We start from the raw sequence: 25,529 nt of genomic DNA on the forward strand, positions 1-25,529 counted from the left end.
GTTGCCAAAGTCTGTCCTGATAGCGACGCCGCGTCCACGAACACGGCCGTGGAAGGCGTTTTGTTGCGGCTTGAGCGTTGTTGCGCGCGCCGCCGTTTGCGAGAGCCGCTTTCCCGTCATATCGGTGGCACGGTGCCAGGAGTCGTCTGCTGCTGGAGGCCGCTCGTGTGGCCGCTTCGAATGCGCTTGCTGGAGTAAGCCGCTGTTGCCGACTGGCGGTTTGGTGAGACGCTTCACTTGTGAGCTGGAGAAGGCGGGCTTTCCGAGTTTAGGACACCGAAAAGTGCGCGCTGACCGAAAGATTGTACACACCATGGAATAAGGACGCACTTCATAGCTAGGTGAGTGCCTTGTTCGAAGCCAATGCGGAGCGCGCCTATGTGCGCTCGTGAGGCGCTTGCATCGCTTCATAATAATCTCATTGCGATTATTGGTGACGTTACAATGAGCAAAGCGCTATTTACGGTTCATATAGAGATTCAATTTTTCCTTTGGCTTCCATATACGACTTAGCAGGGCTAAATGAGCTCTCTAGTGAAAGCTAAGGAGCACGGATGGAACTTTGCCAATTCAGGGATACTCCTATGAAATGGCAAGCACAGTGATCAGCCTAGCATAGCGCGAGAGGAACAGAAGACGAACGAATGCACAAGACAGGCGCTACTTTCAACTAATGTTGTATTTAGAAGCGAAACCATTATATATGCGGTGTTTTTATTTCTATAAAAGCCAAGTCCACTTTAAGTGCAACTGAGAAAAATGCAGTTTTTTGCTACTGACAATACGGTCGGACCTGCTCCAACAATTTTTTGCCAGTGTGCTCATGTCACCAAAATAGACGATTTTGCGTAATAGGTACGGAGGCCGCCACCTCGGACTGTTAAACGAATGTTTTGTTATTTTTGTATCTCGTTAAGGTAATTGATAAGGCGAGGAAACGTCGAATGCACCAATCCAATAGTTTTTGGGTATATACGTAGACCACAGCATTGTTCGTTTAGTACAAAACGGTAAGGTTAACAGCCCAATATAGCGGGAACAAAAGCTATCCGTAAAATAGATGATTGCGGCTAAAATCTGCATAGCCCACTATTGCCGGTGTCCAGGAGTAAAATTTCCATTTGGCTCCCAACGATTGGAACATTTCATTTGGACTTGCAAAAGTAGTCTAAATGGCAGTGAATCAACGACACAGCAATATCTTGCGACAAAATTAAAACATCTTCTGCTTTCTTCGGTGCCATGCTTGGTTTCATGGGCATAATGGCGATCACTAGACTTGAAGAACGAGTGGTCCTTCTTTGCGACAAGTCGCACTGTTCTGGACTGTCGGCGGCGTTTTCTTGTTCTTGGTATCTATTGAAGGCTTCCAAAAAGTGCTTCAGCTGTTCTTCTTCTTAGCTGGCTTATACACGGTTTAAGGCCGCGCCTTTTATGAGCCGTTCTTCTTCTTCGGGGAAGAGTTCGGTGCCGAATATCATTTGCGTTGTCTTCTATTTTAAATATGCTGTGTTTGAGCGAAAGAAGGACATTATCCTCTAACGCAAAACACGAAAAAGGAACACTAAGAGGCCGAAAGAAGTAGGAAAGTCAACCTCTTGCTCTTTCCATTCCACTTTTGTCCTACAATATGAAGTCCTTCAGTAAGCAGCAACTCGCTCAAGAAAAAGTAAATTTGGAGCGAAATCACGATAGCAAAGCAACTAAGTAATAAGTGAAACAAATTCCATTCGCACACGTTAGTTGTTTTGGTCACGATTGTTCACACAGCGCTGGTTTAATGGATCTGGCTCAGTTTCATTCAAACAGGCGCAGCATTTGGCTCTTTTTCGGTTTGAAACTGCTCTTTTGAGTCCAGGTTATAGTCAGGATTGACCCTTTTTGATTGCCAATGTTTTGAAAGTGAAAGACACTCCGGCGTGCTTTACGTTCCCGTAAAATTTAGCCCAGTTTTAGGGAGAAAAAAAAAAACGTCAAATATGTGTTACCCTCGGACGAAAATGACCGCGTTTGTCTCGCAAATTGCAATAGTTATAACTGACGCTTATCCGGCGTAATGTTACTTTCCCCACCTCGCCTGCTCTGTCTTCAGCTTTTCATCATCAAAGCGATTTCTGTGGTCTGTCTGGACGAAGGTATCAATATCAGTGACACCGTTCGCCGTGCGATAGTTCTAAAATCAAAGGATGGGGGAATGTACGTACATCGAAATGTTGGCGGCAAAAAGAGGTTAACTGCTCACTTGCTATACGCGTGGCATACGAGCAATACTTGAACGATTCGCAGGCGCTAGTTCGCATGCTGAAAATGGCTATAGGCAGCCTTTACGCCATGCCTCCATATAAACGAGCCCAACGTAGATGCGTAACGTAGTAAGAAGTAAATACAAAAAGCGCTTTAGCAGTGAGTATAGGGCGGCTTCAATGCGCATGCTGTGTGCATAGAGTTGTAGTGCGTATCAGTTGGCTACAGGCAAAAAGAAAACATAAAAAACCCTTTATTTCTAATCTTGCAAGTTCAGAAAATTTGGCAACATGTTGTTCAGGTCTTTGGGTGCGTACTGTAACCACAACTACGGGTAATGCATGTTAAGAATTTCTCGCACAAAGAACTGCGGTGCAGACATTAACCAAGGAACACATGTCGAGTGCAACTTCCCATTTCTTGAGAGAGAAACCTTTGCTTAGAAAATACGATTGCAAAAAATTGTGAATTCCAGTTACAACGGTTAAGAATACGGAATTGGTTAGTTTGAAACCCCCGTTGACATCTTACTTTTATTTACTTATTTATTTGTTTTTAGGAATACTGCAGACCAGGACGATCTATGGGTGCAGCTCTTTCAGTTGACCTCTAACTGGCTTCTATTGAACAAAGTCTCCCTCCTTTATCTGTTCCCATTCTATAAAACTTCATCCTTCAAATTAAAACTCGTATGCGCAAAATGACAAACAGGGGCACAGTGAGACGAACACACACGAGCGCAAACTTTCAAGTGACATTTATTTTTCGTCACCCTTCTATATACACGCATAAACAAACATGCACAAGCAAATGTCTTACAGATGTATAAAAGGCCTTCATCAATTCGCGGACTCCGGTATCACTGCTCTTGCCCAATATCTTGATGTTTCGGAAAATGGGTGCGCACATACAAGCTTGACAATGCGCAGGCAAATGCGCCTTCCCGTCGCTTTTAATTGACAGCTCCTGTTCCCTCGCACGATCGTTCACGCAGCGCTGGGTTTGTCCGACCTAAGATTTTCCACATGATAGTGGAGTTTCGTAGACGACGCCAGTCGCGCATCTTACATACGCCAAAGCGTGCTTTTTTCCGCAACCACTGGGTTTCTTCTTAGCAGAAGCTATTCTGGGACGGAGCGCAGCCAGCTTAAGAGGGGCGGAAAAGGCAATCGGCAGATCGTGCCTGCTCGCTATCTTTTTCAAGTTGTGGGATATAAGATGCATCTATGGCATCACTTCTGGACGCCTCCTACGATGCGCCAGGGTTCACAAAGAAACGGGCTGCTTTTGCTTCACGCAGAAGAACCTCTACGCTTGCGCTAACTACCGTGCAAGGATACCGGCAACAAATAAACGCCGAATCTGATCATTAAAACTATCTCGCATTGCATGTCGGCATGATTTCGTGACAGCGGATCGCAGACACAGTTTGGCAATCCCTCTCTTGACAAGCGTCGAATCCGCGGAATCATATGACAACAATGCATTCTACGCCCGGCGACTATAGCTCCAACATATATAATCAGCTAAAGCGAGACGTAGATCTAAAATCTGCAGCGAGTTGTCAGTGGGTAATTCATTGGTGAAGGCCAAGCCCTCCCCACACTGTCGAAAAGGGTCAATAATAGCATCAACAGACTTTTCTGAGGTTATAAAACGGGGCTTATTTAAACGGATAAAAACATCGTCAACATACCGAAATTCCTTAAGAACATTACTTTCGTGTAACTGAGAGCTGAGCTAGTTGATAAGCATTCATTTTAGGAATGAATACTTATCCGTAGTTAGGCAACGTGCTGTCGACCTTTTGTTAAAACATAACCTTGAGAGAATAGCTTGTAATATCAAGAATGCTAAATCACTTACTTTAGAATTGTTTTTTTTTTTTTCAGCGAAAACGCATAGGAACGAGATTTCGTTTCGAGCAATCGTTTCAGAGCAAGGCACCTGGCAAGTCGCTGTATCAAGTCATTTGCAGAACTGCTTAAACTCTGAGTTTTTCAGACCCTTTTAGTATGCGCAATTCTCAGGTGCTAGTTCAATTCCTCTCAGAGAACCCCGGCCGCTGTAAAGCTTTTAGTATGGATATTGCATACTTTTATTACTCCTTGCCGCACGAAGACTTGTTAAAATGTGGTAATGAATGTATTAACGAACAAGGGCACGAGACGGTTTTCACGGATAAATGTGGTGTTTCTACCGGGGCTTTTCTAGAAATTCTTTTTATGTATTTAAAGTCGACGCTGGTAGGTTGGAACAAGGAAGGCTTTTATGTGCAGAAATCAGGGATATGTATTGGTTCTAAGGTTGCTCCGGTTCTTAGTGATTTATAACTTAGTAAGATTAACAAACGTTTGGAAGGCGCCATAAAGTAATTCGGTTATTAAAGTTTTTAAATGCGAAGCGTTTCTTAGCGAACCTCAGGCACTTTGGGCGTTTATATCTACGTATCTATCTATCTATCTATCTCTCTATCTATCTATCTATCTATCTAGCCGCCTACGTCTGGGCGCTCTCCTGGTCGTCTCTATTACTTCGAATGTACCAAAATTGGCATAGCAGGGGATCAGTGTATAACGAACACGATTCACTCGTCATGACATGAATAGCGCAAAATACCTGTCGCGTACGTGATGAAACCCTTTCTCTCAGTCACGTGTGGCACATACCCGCATACCAGAGTTTGTTAAGCGAGTATGTGCCACAGGTGATACAATCTCAACCAACACAGTAAACGCGAACACACACATTGACACGCAAGGAAAGTGACACGCAATTGTTGGGGTTCTATGTCCCAAAACCACGATAAGATTATGAGAGACGCCGTTACGAAGAGCTCGGGAATTTTGACCATCTGGTATTCTTTAACGTGCACCGAGATCGCACAGTACACGGGCATCTAGCATTTTGCATCTATCGAAATGTGACCGCCGCGGCCGGGATCGAACCCGCGACCTTCGCGTCAGCAGCCGAGCACCGTAACCACTACATCACCGCGGCGGACACAAGGAAAGTGAGGAAGCTGAAGACAGAACACCCCTGAAAGACGCTCAACTACCATGCACTCATTCACGTGGTCCGCAACGTGGACCACGTGAATGAGGACAACGTGGAAATCCAGGACAACGTGGACCGCAACGTAAATCTTCCGAGCGAACAAGGCCTCTCATCATCACCGGTGACTTCAACATTGATTTATCAAGACCCTACAACTCCTGGTCCTTACACTGCGTGAAAGACTGCTTGAATGTAGACAGGGCACCAAAAGACCTAGTTGCCACGTGCAGCACAGGAGGCGTCATATATCATTTCATCGTAAGAGGCATCCAGGATTTCCACCATCTGTGCTATACCTCGCACTTCCCTATACTTAGACCCCTCGTAGCCGCGATCACGAACGGATCCGATGAACAAGTCCGGCTTAGCTACTGGTGCTCACTGATCACGGTGATGATGACCTTGTTCAAGAACTGTCAAGGAGCCCTTCTACACATACACACGGGTCCGCGAAACGCGCGTGCATTCTCCGTCATTACGGACAAGTATAAGCATAACAACTGTAACGCAACTGTCATAACTGCATCTGTGACTGTAACGTACATGTACGTGCAGTGTGCCTGCGCGTGCCACTCGGCTGTGTTTATATCCAGGAGAACTTTCCTGAATGAAGCTTAGTTGCGAGTAACGCCTGTCCTGTGCATTTGTGTTTGTTCTTTGTGCTGTTCGAATTCGCGCTATTCAGTATTGAAGAATATAAGCACTACATAACAGCTTACCGCGTTTGGTGTTGGTAACATACCCATTTTGCTGTTGGCATCGTTACGCAACTGTAAACAACTGTTATATTATACATACGCGACTCTTCAGCATATATGAGTGTGTTTATGCCACTTCCACATTTCTCTAGCGTCATTCCGTAAACTTTCGCTCAACATCAAAAATTATGCCACAGTCACCATCCCGCGCATGCTTCGCAAAGCATCGATTCCCACGGTACGTGGGATCTGCAGAATTTTTCGTTATGTGGACGATTACTTGATTTTTTAAGTGGTGAGAACTTTGAAACAGTGGTAACCTCAGTAAGCGAAAAATTTAATTAAATGGAGGAGGGCTGAGCTTTACTAAAGAGGTGCCTCAGAATAATGGAATACAATTTCTAGACAATTCCTTAACGTTTCAGAAGAACCACGTGCGCTGGCAGTATTCTCCTAGATCTTCGAAACCGCTGTTAAATTTTTCGTCCAAGCACTCGAAGGTTGTAAAAAATGGTATCGCCATGTCTTGCCTTAAGCCAGCCCTCACCAAGTCTTGTGAGCACACAATGAGTGATAGCTTTAACGTACAGGTTACGCTTCTTTTAGATGTAGGGTATCCTCGTGATGCAGTGGCCACTCTCGCTGAACGTTTAAAGAAGTCCATTATATTAAGTTGGAGCATCGTTGCAAAAAGCGATAGAAAGAAACGTGTCGTAGGTATACCGTACATTCATTGCGTATCTTACAGGCTAAAGGAAGTAGGAAGTAGATACGAGCGTTAATGTTGTTTTCACGGCTGCCAATAAGCTAGGTAAGAATTGTACTGCTGTTCAGAGGAAGAATGAGCGAGTAAAAGACAAGAAGCGGACCGATATTTGTTTCGTATAAGGCACCAACAAGTTCACTGATTGCCGTACAAGTGTGGTGTATAAGGTCGCTTTCAGCTGCGGCCGCTTCTACGTAGGACAGACGGGCCGATGCATTAAGCAAAGATTGTTGGAACATAAGAGATCGCTAACCGGACGCTTACCTTCTAATCTATCTTTACATTGTCCAGAGTGTAAGTGTACGCCAAATTCGATGAATGCGCAGTGTTGCACCGGCAAGAAATGAAGAAACGCGCCTGATGATTGAGGCATGGCATTAGAGGTGTGCACGGGCTCCGGGTAGCCCGAAAGCCCGAGCCCGACCCGGCCCGCGGGCCGGGCTCGGCGGGCCGACGTATTTTCACCTCGGGCGCGGGCCGGGTTCGGGCTACTTGCAGTTTTATCGGGCCGGGCTCGGGCCCGGCGCAAAGCCCAACTCAAGCCAGAAATATAGAGAATGAGCGGGAATTGTTTTCTAGCACGCATGCAGCGCCTTTTCCGCGACCGCCCTTTACCGCTTTTCTTTTCCATTCGCTACTTTAAACAAACGGGGAGCAGGTAAAGCACTGCCTCTGTTGCACTCCGACAAACAGAAGTAACACCACCTGAGCTAGTGACGGCGCCACGCGACTGTTTGCGTTAGATTTAAGGCCAAATCTCATATGAGTGAAAATGCACGCGACAGCGACGAGCGACCCGACGTTGATCGCCTTCGTGCAAGCTGACGCGCTGACGCTTGCATGGGCATACCCCATACACGTGACGGCTTTGGCGAGCGAACTCCATTGTTGCTGGCATGAGGCCGTCTACTTGTATAGCAAAAGTGCCACGCTGTCACAGGTATGCAATGAAAATAAAATATTTGTTGCATGTTGGTACGTAAAACGTTTACCATTGTCTCGCAGTATTAAGTGCGAATGCACTTTATAAGCGACCCTGAATCCGCCGTCCCATAGCAACAGCGCGAGGAGCGGAGAGGAGCGTCTGTAGCAACGGCGCAGCGACGTCACGCCCCACGTGACTGCGCGCGCTCCGCCCTCCGCTCCGTGGCTGCGCGCGCCCCGCGCATTGCCTGTGGTGATGAAGGCCGGCGGCGAGACGCCGAACGAAAGCGTGCGAAGCGAGCCGAGCACCCCGAAGCCGATCTGGCGCGGGGACGCGCGATGCGTGAGCGAGCGCGGGCCCTCGAATTCGATCGGCCGGACGCGCGCTTCAAGCGAGACTTCCTGGACCGCAGCTTCGGATATAGCTGCGCGGTGTGCGATCGACTGTGGCTCGACAACAACCTGAGCCCCATCTCGGGCGTGCGCAACGCCGCCAACAAGTTGAACGCGTTGCGGGTTCTCTGGAACGAGTTCGGAAGACAGATCATCATCATCAGTAAAAGTGCTTTGCACTTAAAAACGGCCAGACCTCCGTGGGTCGGCTGGCGCGTGCTCTCTCGCTGCCGTCTCCTTCGCTCGGCTCTGCAGTTTAGTCGCACGCGCCCCCTCATAGCATCACCCCGTGCTTCGCACTTCCTCATACTCCCCTTCGGGGAAATGCGAGTTTTTTTTTCATATGCACGTGCATAATTATTACGTTATTTGTTGGTGTACGGCTGATGTGCTTAGTACGTCGCTGATGTACATCCGGTTCGGGTGTTTTGTGACTTCCGGGTGATGAGCGACGGTTTCCAAATGTGAAAAAACCGAGCGATCGCGCGATTTCGAACACGCGATACATCGCGCGAACGGCCCGCAGCGAACCTTCAAAAAGCCGGGCCGGGCCGGGCCGGGCCCGGGATGGTGTTTTCGTACGTCGGGCCGGGCCGGGCGGGCTCGCAGCCCTTTGCCGTCGGGCTCGGGCGGGCCTTCGACAAAGTCAGCGGGCCCGGGCCGGGCTCGGGCTCGGAAACACGGCCCGTGCACAGCTCTACTTGGCATATCGAGAATAGTGGTAGCGCATGCGTGAGCCAACCGTCGATTAATTCCATAAAGATGAAATCGAATGCCTTAACAGTTACCTTCCACGTAGACCCCCACGCGTGCCGGATTAATAGGTTCGCCTATTGCATGGGCATGCGCAGATAAGTTTTCGTGCCTTCTTTCTTTTCCGCCGTTGTGCGTCTCTTGAGTTGTTAGTCGGCGTTTGGGATGTCCTGACGTCTTTCTTGTGTCCGTGTTTGCACGCCCCCTCTTAGAATGATTACTTTCGTCAGGGATAATAAACAAACAATGATCCACGTCCGGTAGGAAGATGCTGCACAAGACAGACGCTGCGGCGCAACACAAGACCAAATACAAATTCCTTGTCGCTGCAGAAAAAATCCATTCTCAAGCGGATGAAAGGTAGAGAAGATAAAGTTCGAGTAAAGTCATGAAATTATCAACAGGCAGACGAGCACCAGAAATGGGGGACGCTTACGGTATCGGGCCAAGTGGAAAAGGCGATTTTTTTTTTCAGAATGTCCTTTTTTTGGTGTTTGGTCTCGTTAAGTGCGCAATTTATCGCCGATGATTTCGCTGCATAAAGTTTCTGTCTACGCAGTTTCTTTAAAAAGATACTGCCACGCGCGCTCCTTTCTTTCTATGTTTTATGTTACCGGCCCATTGCACGTGTAGCTACTGCGTTGCGCAAACCGCGCCAGAATGTCTGGGAACATTCCACATAATTTTAGGATCTTCCCTTAGGCTTAAGCGCACGAACGCGAACAGCTCAGTTTATTCTCAAACTAACGCGGCCACCAGCGATAAGGCTCGAATATTCGATGGCGCATGTATAAATGCCGACACGCCTTGCCGCGGATCAGGTTATCGACGGCCGATGCTCTGTTCGCCGGTATCAGTGTAAGCGTGTATCGCTTATAGTATGACTGCGTTTCGCGGGCGCATGTTCGCCCAAATAAAAAGCTTCGTCTTAAACCCGCGGACTGCCGCCTTCTTCAATGTCACGACCACATGACAATACAGGCAAAATGTTAGACTACCCATCATCCGCGAAACCGAAACTGAAAGTGCGAGTTTTGTGTGCATCATAAGATTAGCCCGATATGTAGCATTTTGTTTGTTATTCAACAATCATATCAAGTGTGAACATGTAATATTGTTCCAATAGCATTGTCAACACATCATTTTTATTCATAAAAGTTATAAACTCCTCACCAGGTGGAAGGCCAACGTCGTACATGTGTTGCTTACGCACAAGGACACGTACGTGAGCCTGTCAGTCACCAAATTTGCTTTGTATGACGCTGTGTGTCATTTCAATAATGGCAACTGAAGCACATTTGATATTTTCAAGAAAGTTGGCATCGAGCCTGGTCTCTACACAGTAAAATATTGCCTCGCAAATGATCGGCACCGCATCGCGAAAGCATTCCGTCAGGGCAGTGACGCTGCAAAGCAAGTTGGAAAAAGAATGGCGAGTTGGGGCTCGCCATTTTTTTCCATAACAACGATAATAATTGTTAGGGTTTTGCATAACGATAGATACAGAGAAATGCAAAGCGGAAAGGCAGGGATGTTAACCAGAAAACATATCTGTTTTGCTACCCTGCACTGGGGAAGGGGAGACAGAAAAGTAAGGAAGAGAGGAATGGGATAGGGAGGGAGGGAAGCACACACACACACACACACACACACACACACACACACACACAGAGAGGAGTGTCACAATCGTTCAATGAGGTGGGCAGCTCGCAGAAACTTCATCAGCCCTTTCGTTCCTTTCTGGCGTGAAGCTCGATCTTTCCGACATTCCAAGATTGACTGCTCAGAAAGCGGCTGGTCTCCGAGGCGAGCGAACGCTGCTGAGAGGGGCTGTCTCTCAGAGCTGTAGTGAGGGCACTGACATAAAATATTTTCAATGGTTTCGTCATTGCCACAATGGTCACATGCAGCGCTGTCTGTCATTCCGATGCGGCAAGCATGACGATATGATTATAAGGAACGCAATGTGAAGAGCTCCGGAAATTTCGACCATCTGGTGTTGGTTAACGTGCACCTAAATTAAGTACAGCAGCCTCTAGCATTTCGTCTTCATAGCGCGACCTTCGGGTCAACAGTCGATCATGCAAAAACATAACCTATATAAGGCTGCTTTTTCGGCGTAATGGCAGACCACTATGCGCTTAGTTGGCTGTATACCTTGAAGGACCCCTTAGGTCACTTAGCTCGCCAGAAATTGAGGTTCCAAGATTTTGGCGTGCGCCTTGTCTATAGCTACGGCCGTCGCCAATGCGATGCTGGCGCGCTTTCGCGTTCGCGTGCACCAACCGAAAGTTCTGCTTGGCCATCCTACGTTGAATAAGCATTTTCGTTCACAGCAGGCTGCGGCAAGGATGCCTGAATAAGCGTTGTTCTCCACTTGCTTTCGCAGTCGTCGACTCCACCACCTTTTCGAGCATTGCGTCATCAAGCTTCTCGCATAGAGACGCCGGATGGCCTTCTCTAGCACCGGAACTACCTATCTGGCGGCTCCAAGTTGGTGGTTAGACTTCGCCGTGAGAAATACGGTTCGGCCTCCCACGCTGACCCACAGTGCGGACAATGTCCAGCGGCCATCTTCTAAAGTCACTGACGCGTGTTCTCGTTTCTTTGCTGTGATAGACTATCACTGGCCAAAACATTACCATGTGTTATCGCTAGGCGTATGCCACGGCTGCATGCAGTGGGAACTCCTTGAGTGTTTTCGTTGTTGTGATCACAATGCACGCACAACGCGTGTGATGGAGTTCTTTCTTAATTTAATACGAGCATAAGCGATAACGCTGGAATGTGCGACACCACTTTCATCAATGCGGACGCCTTTTACCAGCTGATAAGATTATCGGCTACCGACGACCGTGTTCGCCGCTCTCATTCTACTGCGATCATTACTTCCTTGTACTACGAGTGTTCCTACGAGTGCTGGGAAAATGCCCGCTCAAAAATTAGCTCAATCATTACTGGTTCGACTGCTTTGGTTTTCACCGTAACAGCCACGTCCGACCTCGCTGCAAGTTTTATTGACCTCACATGTACACATTTGTGTGCAAGTATATTCGATTGCGCCCTCAGTGCCAAGGCCACAAGGTTCCCGTTCAGCATGTCGCGTCCTCTCCAACCAATCCCGCCTTGCCCTACCAGGCGTTTGGATCGCATTAGCATTCATCACACACAGTAAAGTCTTGATACAGTGCCACCAGTGAACGCTGTCGCCCTTTGCGTGATCGCATTGAATTTCAAAAGGCGACGCGCCCGTGTCAATCTGGTGAAGTTTTGAGATAGTGATTGTGTCACCGCGAAGATGATTACTACAAAGTACGTTAACTTCTGATATATATCAGCCTACTGAAGTGGTACGGCTCTTTCGAAGAACTCTTTAGGTTCTTGTTATCGCACTGAAACAGTTAACATGTGGCGATTTACAAGACAGACGTTTAGTCACTGCCGGTGTGTGGAACTCTTGCAGTCGTTCCGAACAGCCATGGGTGCCGGCACCGATTTATAGTTGCTCGGGCTCGCACTCAATTCGTAGCGCTGAGATGAACAGTATGCGACACAGTAAATCAATTAAAAGTGTCTCCCAGTTTCTGGATCACCACGTTTTGAGAAACATGGGTATTCTCAGTTGCAGCAGTTGCGTTATTTTTCCTCTACGGCGCAGCGTCAATTCGGTGTCCATAATAGCAAGTTTTCTTCTCTTCAAAAGCACGCCTGTAGAGTGGTGTTGTGCCAGAGCACCTGACCGAACGTGGAAGCAGGGATGAACCCCTGCATGCTTTGTCTGCAATCCGGGGAAAACGACGTCTTCACCCGGCCGGCCCCGTCAACTGACGCCAGTCGTTCTTGAAAGCTGCCCAGCTATGGAAAGGCTGCTCAACTCCTGCGTTGTAAAGGAGGTTCAACACCTGCGGCCGGCGGACGGTCAAAATATTAGAAGAACGTCAACACCTGCGGCCGGCGGACGGTCAAAATACTAGAAGAACGTCAACACCTGCGGCCGGCGGACGGTCAAAATACTAGAAGAACGTCAACACCTGCGGCCGGCGGACGGTCAAAATACTAGAAGAACGTCAACACCTGCGACCGGCGGACGGTCAACAGGACAATGGACGGCTAGAGGACTTAAGGCCGTGCCGGTCCGTCGATCAGGGAGAAGGAGAACGACTCGAACGGAGTCGAACCGAGTCGAACCAGTTGACGTGGTCGGGCTGGCAGTCATGTTGACTGAGTCTTGCATCATGTAATTAGTCTGTACATAAAATCTTTTCCTTCTTCACCTTGCCCTTACTGACTACTCCGAGCACGATGCACACCCGTATTCGCACCGGCCACGCAATCCGAGTCCCAACAGCGGTTCCAGAGGTGGGGTACAACGACGCGTATTCCCAGCAACGAGCCTGAGGGACGACATCGGACCATAAAGGTGGCGGTAGCGATGGGCCACGCAACCTCATTCCTAACAGTGGTCAGCGTTTCAAACATTATAACTGACCCGCATTGCCACCGTCCCTTTCACGCCCCACCAGTGAACGCCGGATGATCGCGAGGGAACGAAATGCGTTCGCAATTCAGGACCAAGTTATCGTTTTACGTCTATGCCGTGCTGAACTACCTGTGTCCACAGCATTCACCGTCGTCGCTAAAAATGCGCTGGCCGTCATGCGGCCGACTGTGACGTTTCGATTGCGGAACACTAATTTATTATTCCAATCAGTGATGCAGCCTGGCAATTCAATGCTTCCAACCTTATGCTACTGAGCATGCCGTCGTAAATTTTGATTCCTGGTTACGACCGCATGCTAGTTGAATGCAAGAACCTGCGTGCACGGAAAGTTTGCTGTATCATATGGAATCAGAGGTGCTGTGCGTTACTTCGGGGCCCTGTGTTACGGCATCTCTCATTGTTCTCAGATTAAATCAATCGATCGATACATCGAATTTACGATGCCCTCATAGGTCTACCATAGTTCAGTGGTTGCAACGAGGATACTAAAGGGCGTTTATCTCCATTGTACACACGTCGCTGCTCATTCTGATATCTTTATTGCTTGGGAAGTCGCTAGTTTCTTCCACGAAAGTGCACTTTTATGCCACCATAAACTCATTTCACAACTACTTTCGGTAATCGGGAAGCAACCACCAGAAGGAAAGAGACTACACTATTCCACAACGCAATATTATTGATACCGCTGCACGCGATAAAGCCGGAAGATTTCAGTGAAGACAAGTTGTAACCATATTCTGTGCAATTATCAGCGTTAAAAACCCCTGTAGATTAGGGGGGTTCACATCCGCAGTACTAATCCCCTGCTGACCCTCAACATCCGACGACGGATAGCCTTTTCAGGGCTTAGTGTCCTCTCCTTATCTCTCGTACGAGGCCAGCTTTTCTCCGCGCTGGCTGGGCTGTCCTGTGGGGTGCATCACGGGGTGCCTGAGCGATGCGCTCCCGTTTGTGGGACGTCGCCAGAACTTGTGAATTCCGGCGTAATACAAACATCCCGGCTCGCTTGGCGCGAGACCTTGAACAAGATATGCGCCAACGTGGCTATATTTTGCAACGGCAACTTGTTCACGAGTGGGGTGGGGTGGGGGGGGCAGACCTCCTTCACTCCGTCGGCCGTCCTATATATATATATATATATATATATATATATATATATATATATATATATATATATATATATATATATATATATATATAAGAGTGGCGTAGCCGGGGGCGAGGGGGGGGGGCACACGGGGCCCGTGCCCCTCCCGAAATTGAAATTATTATTATTGTTTTTTTTTTGCCATTGCACACAGAGCACAAAATGACACTCGAACACATCTGCCTGCCCGGCCTCCTCTTCAGACCAAAAAAACTTCTGCCTAGGCCCCCTATATATATATATATATATATATATATATATATATATATATATATATATATATATTGTAAGGATGGCAGCGCCGGTGGGGCGCGAGCGCGCGCTAGGCTAGTGGAAGACGAGAGAGAAGAAGTCAGTGAATAGAACAGCCGGCCCAGCGAACGGGTACTGTCTGTTTCTTCATTACAATGGCGCAGCCGTCGAAAGGCTTCGGCGAACCCCAGCTATTAGCTTGAGGCAACGCGTCTTCCAGAGGAACGCCGTCACGCTTCCTCGCTGATGGAACCCGCAAGTAGATCACCGCGGCAAGCATCCATCCCACCACCAGCGGACGGCGTCCAGGCCTCCATTGTGGTTCCGGGGAACTACTTGTCCGGTGACGTGATACTTCGCGGCAACAATGCACACGGGCTCCTCTCGCCCAGGGACGGCATACATGCCTCCTCGTCACCACCTGCCAATCTGTCGGCGCTTCAGGCACCGTCCGTGGATGTTCAGTTGCCCTCTATGTGGAGCCTCAAAACAGTGGACGCCCGTTACTCGATAGCGCGGTACGTTCCACCTCGCTCGTGTGTTTGGAGAGCGTCGACGAGATTTCGTCCGTCAGCTGAAAAGCAGCAGCGACGCGCGCAACAACAGAACAGACGGTCTCTCTGCGGTGACAACACATCAGTGCAGTCATCCACCGTTCATCGTGAACCTCCTACAGTGCGTCAAGAAATGCAACGAGAGAAGCGACAGCGGCAGCTACGACCTTCCCTCAATAGCCAGTGCCGGCCGCCGGAAACATCTGCACTCCAACATAACCATTCACAGCTGAACCGATATCTACAAAGACCGCCAAGGAGCAGTCAATTTCGCCCGCCAGAGACATTTCGGCAGGTCGTCATGCTACGTCGCAGTCGTGGCCGAGTGTAAGGATGGCAGCGCCGCTGGGGCGCGAGCGCGCGCTAGGCTAGTGGAAGACGAGAGAGAAGAAGTCAGTGAATAGAACAGCCGGCCCAGCGAACGGGTACTGTCTCTGTTTCTTCATTACAATATATATATATATATATATATATATATATATATATATATATGGAGAGAGAGATAGAGAGAGAGTATTTTCCGGCGTAAAGTCGCCGATAAGCCGCATCTATTTTAACTCTGTCTACATGATAAAATACAACGACGCACGCAGAGTGCATTCATTGCGCAATGCGTAGTTACGAACGGCACTGAATATCTGTGAGCAGCAGTATAAAACTTGCATATAACGCTGTCTTAAGACGCAGAAAACGACTATTTATTCCACTGGATTTGCAGCCACATCCTCCGGCGCACTATCAAAAGTTCTTCCGCCTCGGTTGGGAGCATCGCTGGGTTGCCGTTGTCGCCCTCTGAGTAACTTGTACGCGGCGTTTAAGCACCTTGAAGCACATCGTTGTCGTTGCCTCTACTATGGTGGCTGCCATTCCTCTACGGCCTTACGGGGCTTCGCGGGAACACATAAACAACGAACGCGCCGCACGGTTACCACCTACAAACACCCATACAAAACGTAAATAGAGGAAGCTGCGACTACTACCGGACTGCTGCGATGTTTCGCATGGAATCTGATGATGATGATAACGAAGTCGTTTTTTCGCTTTTGTGACTGATATCGCGGGCACTACAACGTTACAATGAACCGTTGTGTTGTCCTCTTTTATTTGTTGCCTCAGTTCCGTGAGTATAATGGTTCGTTTAATAACAAACAATTCGAAGAATACAATAGGGCGCGTGACGGTGGTGGCTTTTATTGCGGCCGTAATCTCCGTGGTCACCGCACTGCTTGAACAGTAATTAGCTTACATCTAAGACCCCAGCCGTTTCATTGTTATAACAAGATTAGATACATTTGTACGAATGCTCGGGCGTTTAGTTTATCGCACTCACGAAATAAATATGGACGTATGGTTTCGCAGAATCGCATGACTTTTTGCGCATGTAAGACGCACCAGAATAATATCGGAAAACAAGTGTGTCGTATACGCCGGAAAATACCTGTATATCCTCTTCAGACCCCGCGTGCATTAAAATGCACATTTGTTTTTTCCCGGTTTTCGAAATTCGCGCCACTATTAGAGCAAAGACTCTTGGTGCAATCGCATTCTCTATCATGTGGTGCCATCTGGTCAGCAATACAGGAAGCATACTACAGTGGAAGTCCCGTTTTCCCGCTTTGAAACATGGCGTCATTCTCGTCTTCGACGTTCTGCTCACGGCGCCCAAGTGATTCACAAATTGCTCAATAATCATCGCGTGATATTTCTTAATTGTTGTGGAAATCTACTTAGGAAGGGTTTAGGGATAATTTCCGCACGTCATGTAACCCTAAGGGCGAGTATTTTTGTTATCACAAGCTGTTTTCTTCAAATGTGCATTATAATGCACACGCGGTCTCAATGGGTGCTCTTCCCGCGTATGTTTGCCAATCTCATGTGGTTCGTTACTCTTTGGCATTAAGCTTTGGCGTTTGTTTCACCTAAGAATCAGTGATAAAGAAACGTGTTCTTGAGTCAATGACCAGTCAATGACGACACCTCGGACCTAGAATTCTCATACGATGAGGCTGTCCCTTCCTCATTACCTGTTGCCGGAAGACAGGTGTGGTACAATAGGCAGTTTTCGAATAGCGTATGCTAAGTTAGCATTAGCGTTTTCGGCCCGCTATTTCCGTCACTTAACGGGAGCCCGCAAGCGGAAGCGTACGACGCATGCGCGGTTGCGCGAAAAACCAATGCAAAGCTTTGTGTACTCGAAAGCTCCCTAATGAGTCACGACGGAAGCTGCTGAAAGCCAAGGTCGGGCCCATGCCTTCTGAGCCAAGAACTGTGCAAGCAAACCACATTTCAGAGCTTGGGAACTAGGGATCCTCCTCGAGGTGCCGAAACCCCGAAACCCGGGATATTCTCAGCGCTGTAGGCGTGCGCACGCGGGGGGGTTGCAGGGGGTCGGCCACCCCCTCTAGTCATCTAAGAGGGGGGGGGGAAATCTGCCCCATGCGTTGACACCCCTAGTCACTTAAGAGGGGGGGGGCACAAAATCTGCTTCGTACATTGACGTAGTTGGGGGGGGGCACTGCGATGAACTTTCACCCCTCCCCCCCCCCCTGATGGGGAACCCTGCGCACGCCTATGCTCAGCGCACAAAGTTACGGTGTATCACGTGCAACATCGTTCTTTGCATCACATCTGCGCGAAACTTTCCAGGCAGTTTCACAACAAATAAGCGCACTTTTCGCGAGCACATGTAAAATTTCGTTATAGGCGGGTGTCGTTCGTTTTCTGTGCATTGAGACCCAGTGTGCATTATAATGCACACACTGCTGTGCAAAAACTGTTTGCCGCACAGACGCAATTTTTTTTTCTGGTTTAATACAGCATGTGTGCGCATTCCAAAAATGTGTTCTGATTTCACCTGTGTGGCTACAAATTCGCTCAGGTCTCAGGAGGATATATATATGCGAGGATGAAGTTCAAGGGATCCGGTGGGAAATGCATATGAGAAAAGACGACAAACGTTCGAAACAAGCTTTTACTAACCTTTAATAACTATATATATATATATATATATATATATAGCGAGAGAGAGAGAGAAACAGGGAACTTCATTCGCGCTCATTTTTATCTGCTTTTTCATATGCAGTTAGTGAATTCGCTGAACAGCGTTTAGTAGCATTACACAAAAGGAGCGTCTGTTTCAAGTAGCATGCGCTGAGAGAGCCATACATATACGTGAAGCAACACTTTTTATACACTAACCTTTTACATGAGTACAGTTATGTCGATGGCGGCCTTACCAGTAGTACAGATCTGTATCATTCAATAAAATTTAATTATTGTGTAAAAACTACTCACTAACAACTGCGTTTTTTAAAGGGGCCGTGCAACAGCTTTCCAAGTAATCATCGAATGGCTTCAATAAAGGAGCTTATTGCCTCAAGAATCCACTGCCACAAAAATTTTAGAATCCGTCAACTACGAGCGGAGTTAGTGATTCGTCGCACGCTTTGAGGGCGTTCTCTCTTCTTTCGTTGTTCAAAGGAGAGAGAAACTCCCTTCTTGCCCTCTTGTCATCCCCTACGCAGAGTGGATGTCAAGGGGGCAAAAAGCTACGTTCCTTCATCACCCTGAGCACTTTCATTACTTTTCTTTGTTTTTTCTTCAAATGCACTGTTTACTTTCAGTGTGATCGGCAGTGGGAGCGCGGGCACGTCACAGCATGCCTGTAACTAGGCAGCACACGATGCTTAAATCAGCCAATAGTCGTGGACTTTCTGCTTATGGCGTGGTCATTTGGGTTTTATGGCATCATTTATCGGGAGAAGAGTGAGCTATTTCTAGATGATTTTGAGAATTGTAAATTCGACGTGCTGCGCTATAATGCTTGGCTCACATTCTCTCAGGGGCCTCGCCTGCCGATTGGCAGCGTTTTCTGACCATGTTGAAAAAGTGTTGCGGGGCCCCTTTAATGTAGGTGGCAATCACTGCACATTTTAGTTTTCGTAGTAAGCATACAACGAGACCACCGGACTGTGATTCGTAGCTCTATGGGCCCCACCATAGAGTACCGTTGATGTATTTCGCGGAAACAGGCCTCAGTTCATATATTTAATGTGTATGCCGTTCGACAAACCTTCGAAATAAAAGTATCACACTTTCTTGCACATATTCAAGTTTGCGTATGTTATATATTTTTTTTGCTCCTAGTCAAAATAGTGTTTCTTGGGCGTGGTTATTATTACTATTGCTATTATATTACTATTGTTAACTTGTGAACCACACGTTTTCTTTAAAAATGAGGAATTTTCGGTATTAGGGGCGCAGTCCATTGTGTATACTCATCGTCTTTGCACTTGCAACGTTACTTGGAGTGCCCTCCGGCAACTCCAAGCCAATGCGCAACGCAAACGGTTTAGCCGCAAATTTTCTTGGAAAAAATAATGTCGGCGATGTAAAACGTTCCATTATTTTCCTTTCGTATTGGTCGTTAGCTGTTTTGTGATTGGCCGAAATTTTTCTGGGTCATGGACACAGCAACTGCTTGTAACGCTATTGCAACAAATGACGCGAAACTGATGCATCGCGTAATGACCACTTATGCACGACTACGTAAAAAACAAGAGAATAAGCTATTTTAAATGCGGCATATTGTTGGGCATTGGTTCTTCGGCATTTGTCAAACATTTTCGGTGTGCCATATTATCATCTGCTTGTTACGCGACGTCACAAATTTGTGAAATCTCGTAGCATTAGAATGACGTGTGCACACTGAACAGCTCATTGATATTCTGAACAATGCCTAAACTTTTTTTGGAATAGTCGGAGAGTGTCTCCTGAACATAATTTCAACAGGCTGCCCGCCAGTCACATTGGCAGCGGCTACTTAGAGCAGCTTGCGAGATGGATTCATATGAGTATAATAAATATTTTCAATTGTAGTGATACGATGTTGAGCTCTTTGTGAGCGTATACAACTCTTTGAGCTCATCCTTGCTGAGAGAAAGAAATGAGCAGTGAGTCGGCTTCATTGCCGTCGAAGTTTTATTTTGCACTGTAAAAGTCAATTCAAGATTAAGCGAGACCAACTAGCCCAGCTGTTAATTCAGTCTCCATAGCCCAGCAAACAGTCGATTTTGACTATCTCCCTAGCCTGGTAGATCAAGTCGTGGGGCAAGCTTGAAAAAGCTGGGCTTCCCAATGTTCTCGAGTCCACTGCCTTATTCGTCGCCTTGTTGCAAACAGGCGCGATCGCTGCAAGCTACCATGTGATAGGCAAGGCTAAGCAGACTGACCGGCGACTAAATCGGAAGCTTTTTTAGCGCTTCCAGTTCGGCAAAACTAAAGCACTCATCGACCCACCGTAGCTCGGATATAGAGCAACGGTGATGCTATTCCTTTTCGATGAAAGAAAATGAATTTCTTCAAACAGGAAGTAGTTTGATCGGTCCATAAACAAACAGACCGGTGGAAGGAAAGATATAAAGAAAGAGAAAGAAAAAACACTAATGCCGAAAAAAAATTCTTCATGAGGCGGGATTGGAACCCGCGTACCCTGATCCGAAGGCGAATGGCCTAACCATTTGGCTATCCAGGTACGCTGGCAGAGCAAAGCAAAGCCTTGTATAGTGTAGTGCAGCCAGGGGGTGGGAAAGGGCAGTGAGCGTGAGTAGGAGAGATTTGATGGTGAGGAGGAGGGAAATCAGGAGGGGAGAGAGAAAAGAGTAGCACAGAATGAATGAGGAAGAGAGAAATATAGAGAAAGAAGTGCAGTAAGAAAAAGAGATAGAGAACATCACCGAAATAGAGAGAAAGAAGTAGAGAGAAAAAAAGAAGATGACAAGAGGAAGCAAGCGTCGCGCCGTCTAGTGACCAGATACTGCACCACCTGCATGCGCAGTAGCTAAGCCACGCCCACCGACAGAGACATCGCGCCCGACCTCCGCTCTGTAGTGCATAGCCTGACTGCCGACGAGGAAGCCGCCCATCTCGAAGCTAGACGTGTCAGTCGATGGGATGTACGAGCGGCGACGGGTCTGCGCTTCGCTGTGCCAAACTTTGCGCGACTTAATGCAAACTGCCTGCAATTTTTTCGCCAAGGTTCTCTCTCTTTTTTCTATCTTTCTTTCTTTCTGCCTCTTTCTTTGTCTCACCTCCCTGCTATACGCCGGCCATCTGTTGCCCAATTTCTGTGGCACATACTCGTTCATAATGATAGTTTTTGAGTCACCTCATTACGCCGAGCTAGAGCGGCTTGGCAGTTAAAACAATTTCGTTTTCTGGGCTATAGGGTGTAATGGGTCATTCCACGGCAAACTTACCAGTCGTTTTGTCGGTCATCTCTAATGTATTTGAAAAACAAAATATCGTGCTGACTTGCTTCATTGAAAACAGTGAATTGCTGGAATATTTCAGAGACAAGAAAAATTTGGGTCACGTGGGAACCTTCCGAATTTCCCGTAATGCATCGTCTGAATGATGTGTGTAGAAAATTAATAATGAGAGTATCGTTCTTTGTTTCATTACCAAAGTTGGCCTACGCATTAAGCAAAGGCGTTTGTGCAAGGTGTCTCAAGCTCAACAAAACTGGTCCAACTTTTGTGTCATATACAACTCCAGAATGCTTGGCGAAATCGCCTGTGTTTGCGTTTTTCGTCATACAGTATTGCGCTATGTATGAAATACTTACTCCGCGAAAGGTATATTAAGCGTAAAAAATATTTTCATACCACTGAAGTTTTAAATATTACGAGAGAAAATCACTGATTTGAGGAAGTCTTCATTCTGGTTCACACTGCGAAGCAATTTACACTACGCGGTGTTCCAATTAAGAATTAGCTTTGTACCTCAATTGAAATCAAATAAATTGATATTCTTGTCTCGCAACTATTAGCGATACATATATTGTTTTAAGGGACAAAATAATTTTAACATTCGCGCATGGTCTGCGAGAAGCTCTGGCTAACACTCCAAGGATTACATGCACAGACGTACCCAAAGAAGTGAACGGCAAAGCGCCTTCCGTGGTAGCCTAATTGGTAGAGCACCGGACGCGTAATTTGAAGGTATGGATTGAGATCCCACCGACGGAAAGGGTGGCTTTTCGTCCACGTCATTTCATGTCAATTAATTTTAAGCTGTTCATCGAAATACACGGGAAGGTATCAGTGACACACTACCGAAAAAGCATGGTTCATAGTCATGTTATTCTGTAGCCCTTGGGCGCACTCCTTGAAACTTCGAAGCATTCCATACAAGTCTTGCGACTCCAGCGTGTTCAGTCCTGTAATATAAATAATGTCGGTCTTGCAAAAGTAAGAACACTCTTTCCGTCGGTGGGATTTCATCGTCCGAAAGGGTGACTTTTCATCGACTTCATTTCAATTACGTCAGATTTAGTACGCTATAGTAAAAGAAGAATTAACGTTCTCGGCGCTTTCCCTGGCCGAATTGTCTGTTCAATTCACTTGGTTGTGCCTGACATAATATCAACCGGCTCGGGAAAAGTTCCCCTTCTTTCGATATTTTGTCTATTTTTACATTAAATGTTGCAAAGTGTAGCACAGATGTACATTTCTTTATGCTGATTTCGATACTTGTTTTGAAGTTTTGTGGTGTCCGAGGAATTTATAATATTAAAAAAGTGTCTCGCTAATCGAATCGCATATTCGAATTTTCGCACACCCCTACTTGTTGCTGTCTCGCTCGTGTGAGAACCACATTCGGTCAAAAGCTCCTGCGAACAAGACAACGCCCTTGCAAGGTGCATTTCTTTATGCTGATTTCGATACTTGTTTTGAAGTTTTGTGGTGTCCGAGGAATTTATAATATTAAAAAAGTGTCTCGCTAATCGAATCGCATATTCGAATTTTCGCACACCCCTACTTGTTGCTGTCTCGCTCGTGTGAGAACCACATTCGGTCAAAAGCTCCTGCGAACAAGACAACGCCCTTGCAAGGTGCGGTAGACAGCTGTTCACTTGAGCCGATCATACGCAGTCTGTTGTGGCTGCGTGCTGTGTTTGCTGCGCCAGGTGTGCCTAGCTCAGTATACAATGCAGTTACCGCAGTCCCCACTACATTCTCTTACCTCACGGGCGTTCGTGTTACCGCGTCATTCCCGCGCGCACTGTAGACGCTTACTCATTGGTTTAAAAACGGCAAGTTGGGCGAGTTGGTAGTTGACCATCGTTTGCTGAGGGCAGCGCGACCCGGACTGAGGACTTGTTTGTTGGGCAGCGCTTGTTTGTGTACGTGTCTCTCAGTCCTCAGTCCGGGTCGCGCTGCCCTCAGCAAACGATGGTCATTGGTTTAGTCGAGCGAGCTGTTCTCTGAGATTCAGTTACTGGCGCTCATGATAAAAAAAAAAAAAACGGTAGGCGTGTAAACACGGACACGAGATGCCAGGACAACACAAACGCAGACAAACAAGCTAGTCGGTTCCGATTCACGATAGAAGACGGTAGGCCTGTTTGCACGCCGATCGCTACCTCCTGGCGCTCGCTGCATGTCAACCTATTCAGGCCAACTTTTGGTGGCGCTCGCAATGGCACGCGCGTCGCCGAGTCTAAACTCGATCTTACATTTGATAAACGTGGACACGCGGGCACCCAACAAAGGTTGTCTTAGAAAAAAACTGTGTTCGGTTTTGTAGAATGAACATTTAATTCACGCGTATAAAAAATATTGCAGTGAGCGGCTAAGTATCACTGTGCTTCAAGAACACGCTTTTTTGGATGGGAAACTGCTGATGGACCTCCCAAGGCGTCTAGGCAGTGAACAAGAAGTTCAAGAAAGCTGGAGAACTCCGCACTCCACGTTTTCTTCTTAAGATAGCACAGAGACAATCGTAAACGGCCTAATGCACGGGCTAGCTGCCACGGAACGCTTACCACTACATTCTCAAGAACTTTTTGTTGATAAGAACTTGTTGTTGGGCGAGTTGGTGAGTACATCTTGATTTTTGCGCTAAGGACGACGAACACATGAGAGAAGATCTTGATTTTTTCGGCGCCAAGCAAGCTCGCACAGCTTTGCCCTCGCACAACAAAGGTGGCCAGCAAGAAGAAAGGATGCTCAAAGAAGCATACTTTTGTACAATGTGTGCAAAAAGTGGTGTATGACATACCGCTGTCTTGCGGAAAGTCGCACATAGGGCAAACAGGCCGCTGTCTTAATTACCGGCTTAAGGAAGCATGCGCAAAACGTAAAGAAAGTGGACGGTGCCCGTCCTTCGTCCCACTGCCGAAAATACACGTGTGAGCCGATATTTCGTGAGGCCAAGATTCCAAGTAGAAGCGGGAACAAATCAGACCGTGAACTCTGGGAGGCGTACCATAAAGACAGAAGCTACTGATTATGTTAGCGACACGTCCATCTGCCTGTATAAGAGCGAGACTAAGGTTTTTTGATGTCACATGTCCTTAGGCCGATAAGTGTTGTTGTCTTGATATGCGCTGGGTACGTCTGCGCTTCACTGTGCTGCATATCTCACTGCAACCTTTGCAATAAACCAGTTAGTAGCGCCTGTCCCGTCTTCTCTCATGTGTTCTACTTTCTTAGCGCAAAATAAAAGATGTTATGTAACTGTTTGTTGGCCCAGTCGGTGCTTGCTGAGAAGCATTTCGTGCCACATGAAGCACGGAAATGAAGGACCACGGAGACTGCACCGGTGGTACTTCCATCTGATTTACTTTTGTGAGCTACCGAGGGGTAAATAGTTATACACGCATGCGTAGGTTCTTCAGATGCTTAGGATAACCAGAGTAAGAAAATTTCCTCTCCGACTGGAAAGGATAGCAGGATACAAATGGCACTTTTCTTTTTGATATATTAAGCTTCCATTAACTTATCTGCAGTCTCATTCTTTAGCCGAGAATCTTGACCTCCCTGAGCAGTGGTTGACGAGTGCACTTTACAATGCGCTGCCAAATGTGTACCACGCCCGCCTTAGTAATATTTAGTTCGCGTTCCCTGGCTCGTACATTGGTACACTGGCCGGCCGATGTATGACTTGCTGTACGCAAAGGGTATTCGTAGACTACGCATGTGGCTCATTTTCCATAAATTGTGCCATGTTGCTTGCCCTAACCTTGCCGACTGGTCTCAGTGCGAGCGCTTCGCAATGGTTATCCCATGCCGACCTGCAACCATGTGACAGCTTATGACCATAAAGAATTACTGCACGTCTCACGGTTACTTCATCCTCTATTACGGCACATATTGTACCTTTCACCGCCCGTAAAAGGCCTCCGGTGATTGATGTCACCAAGGGAACGTTGCAGCATTAGGTCGCCAGATTTGTT

At 47.2% G+C, this 25,529-nt stretch overlaps 1 protein-coding gene across 1 annotated transcript in view; it reads left to right on the forward strand.

Annotated features, from left to right (window-relative positions):
* The first annotated feature begins 208 nt into the window (after positions 1 to 208).
* Positions 209 to 25,529, forward strand: part of LOC119385400 (monocarboxylate transporter 12) — a 78,888-nt gene continuing 53,567 nt past the window's right edge. Inside the window, exon 1 of the mRNA XM_049413184.1 lies at positions 209 to 341. The gene's annotated coding sequence lies outside the window, so the exon portion shown is untranslated. The remainder of the gene's footprint in view (positions 342 to 25,529) is intronic.

This window comes from Rhipicephalus sanguineus, chromosome 3 (genome assembly GCF_013339695.2).
Source record: "Rhipicephalus sanguineus isolate Rsan-2018 chromosome 3, BIME_Rsan_1.4, whole genome shotgun sequence".
NCBI lineage: Eukaryota > Metazoa > Arthropoda > Arachnida > Ixodida > Ixodidae > Rhipicephalus > Rhipicephalus sanguineus.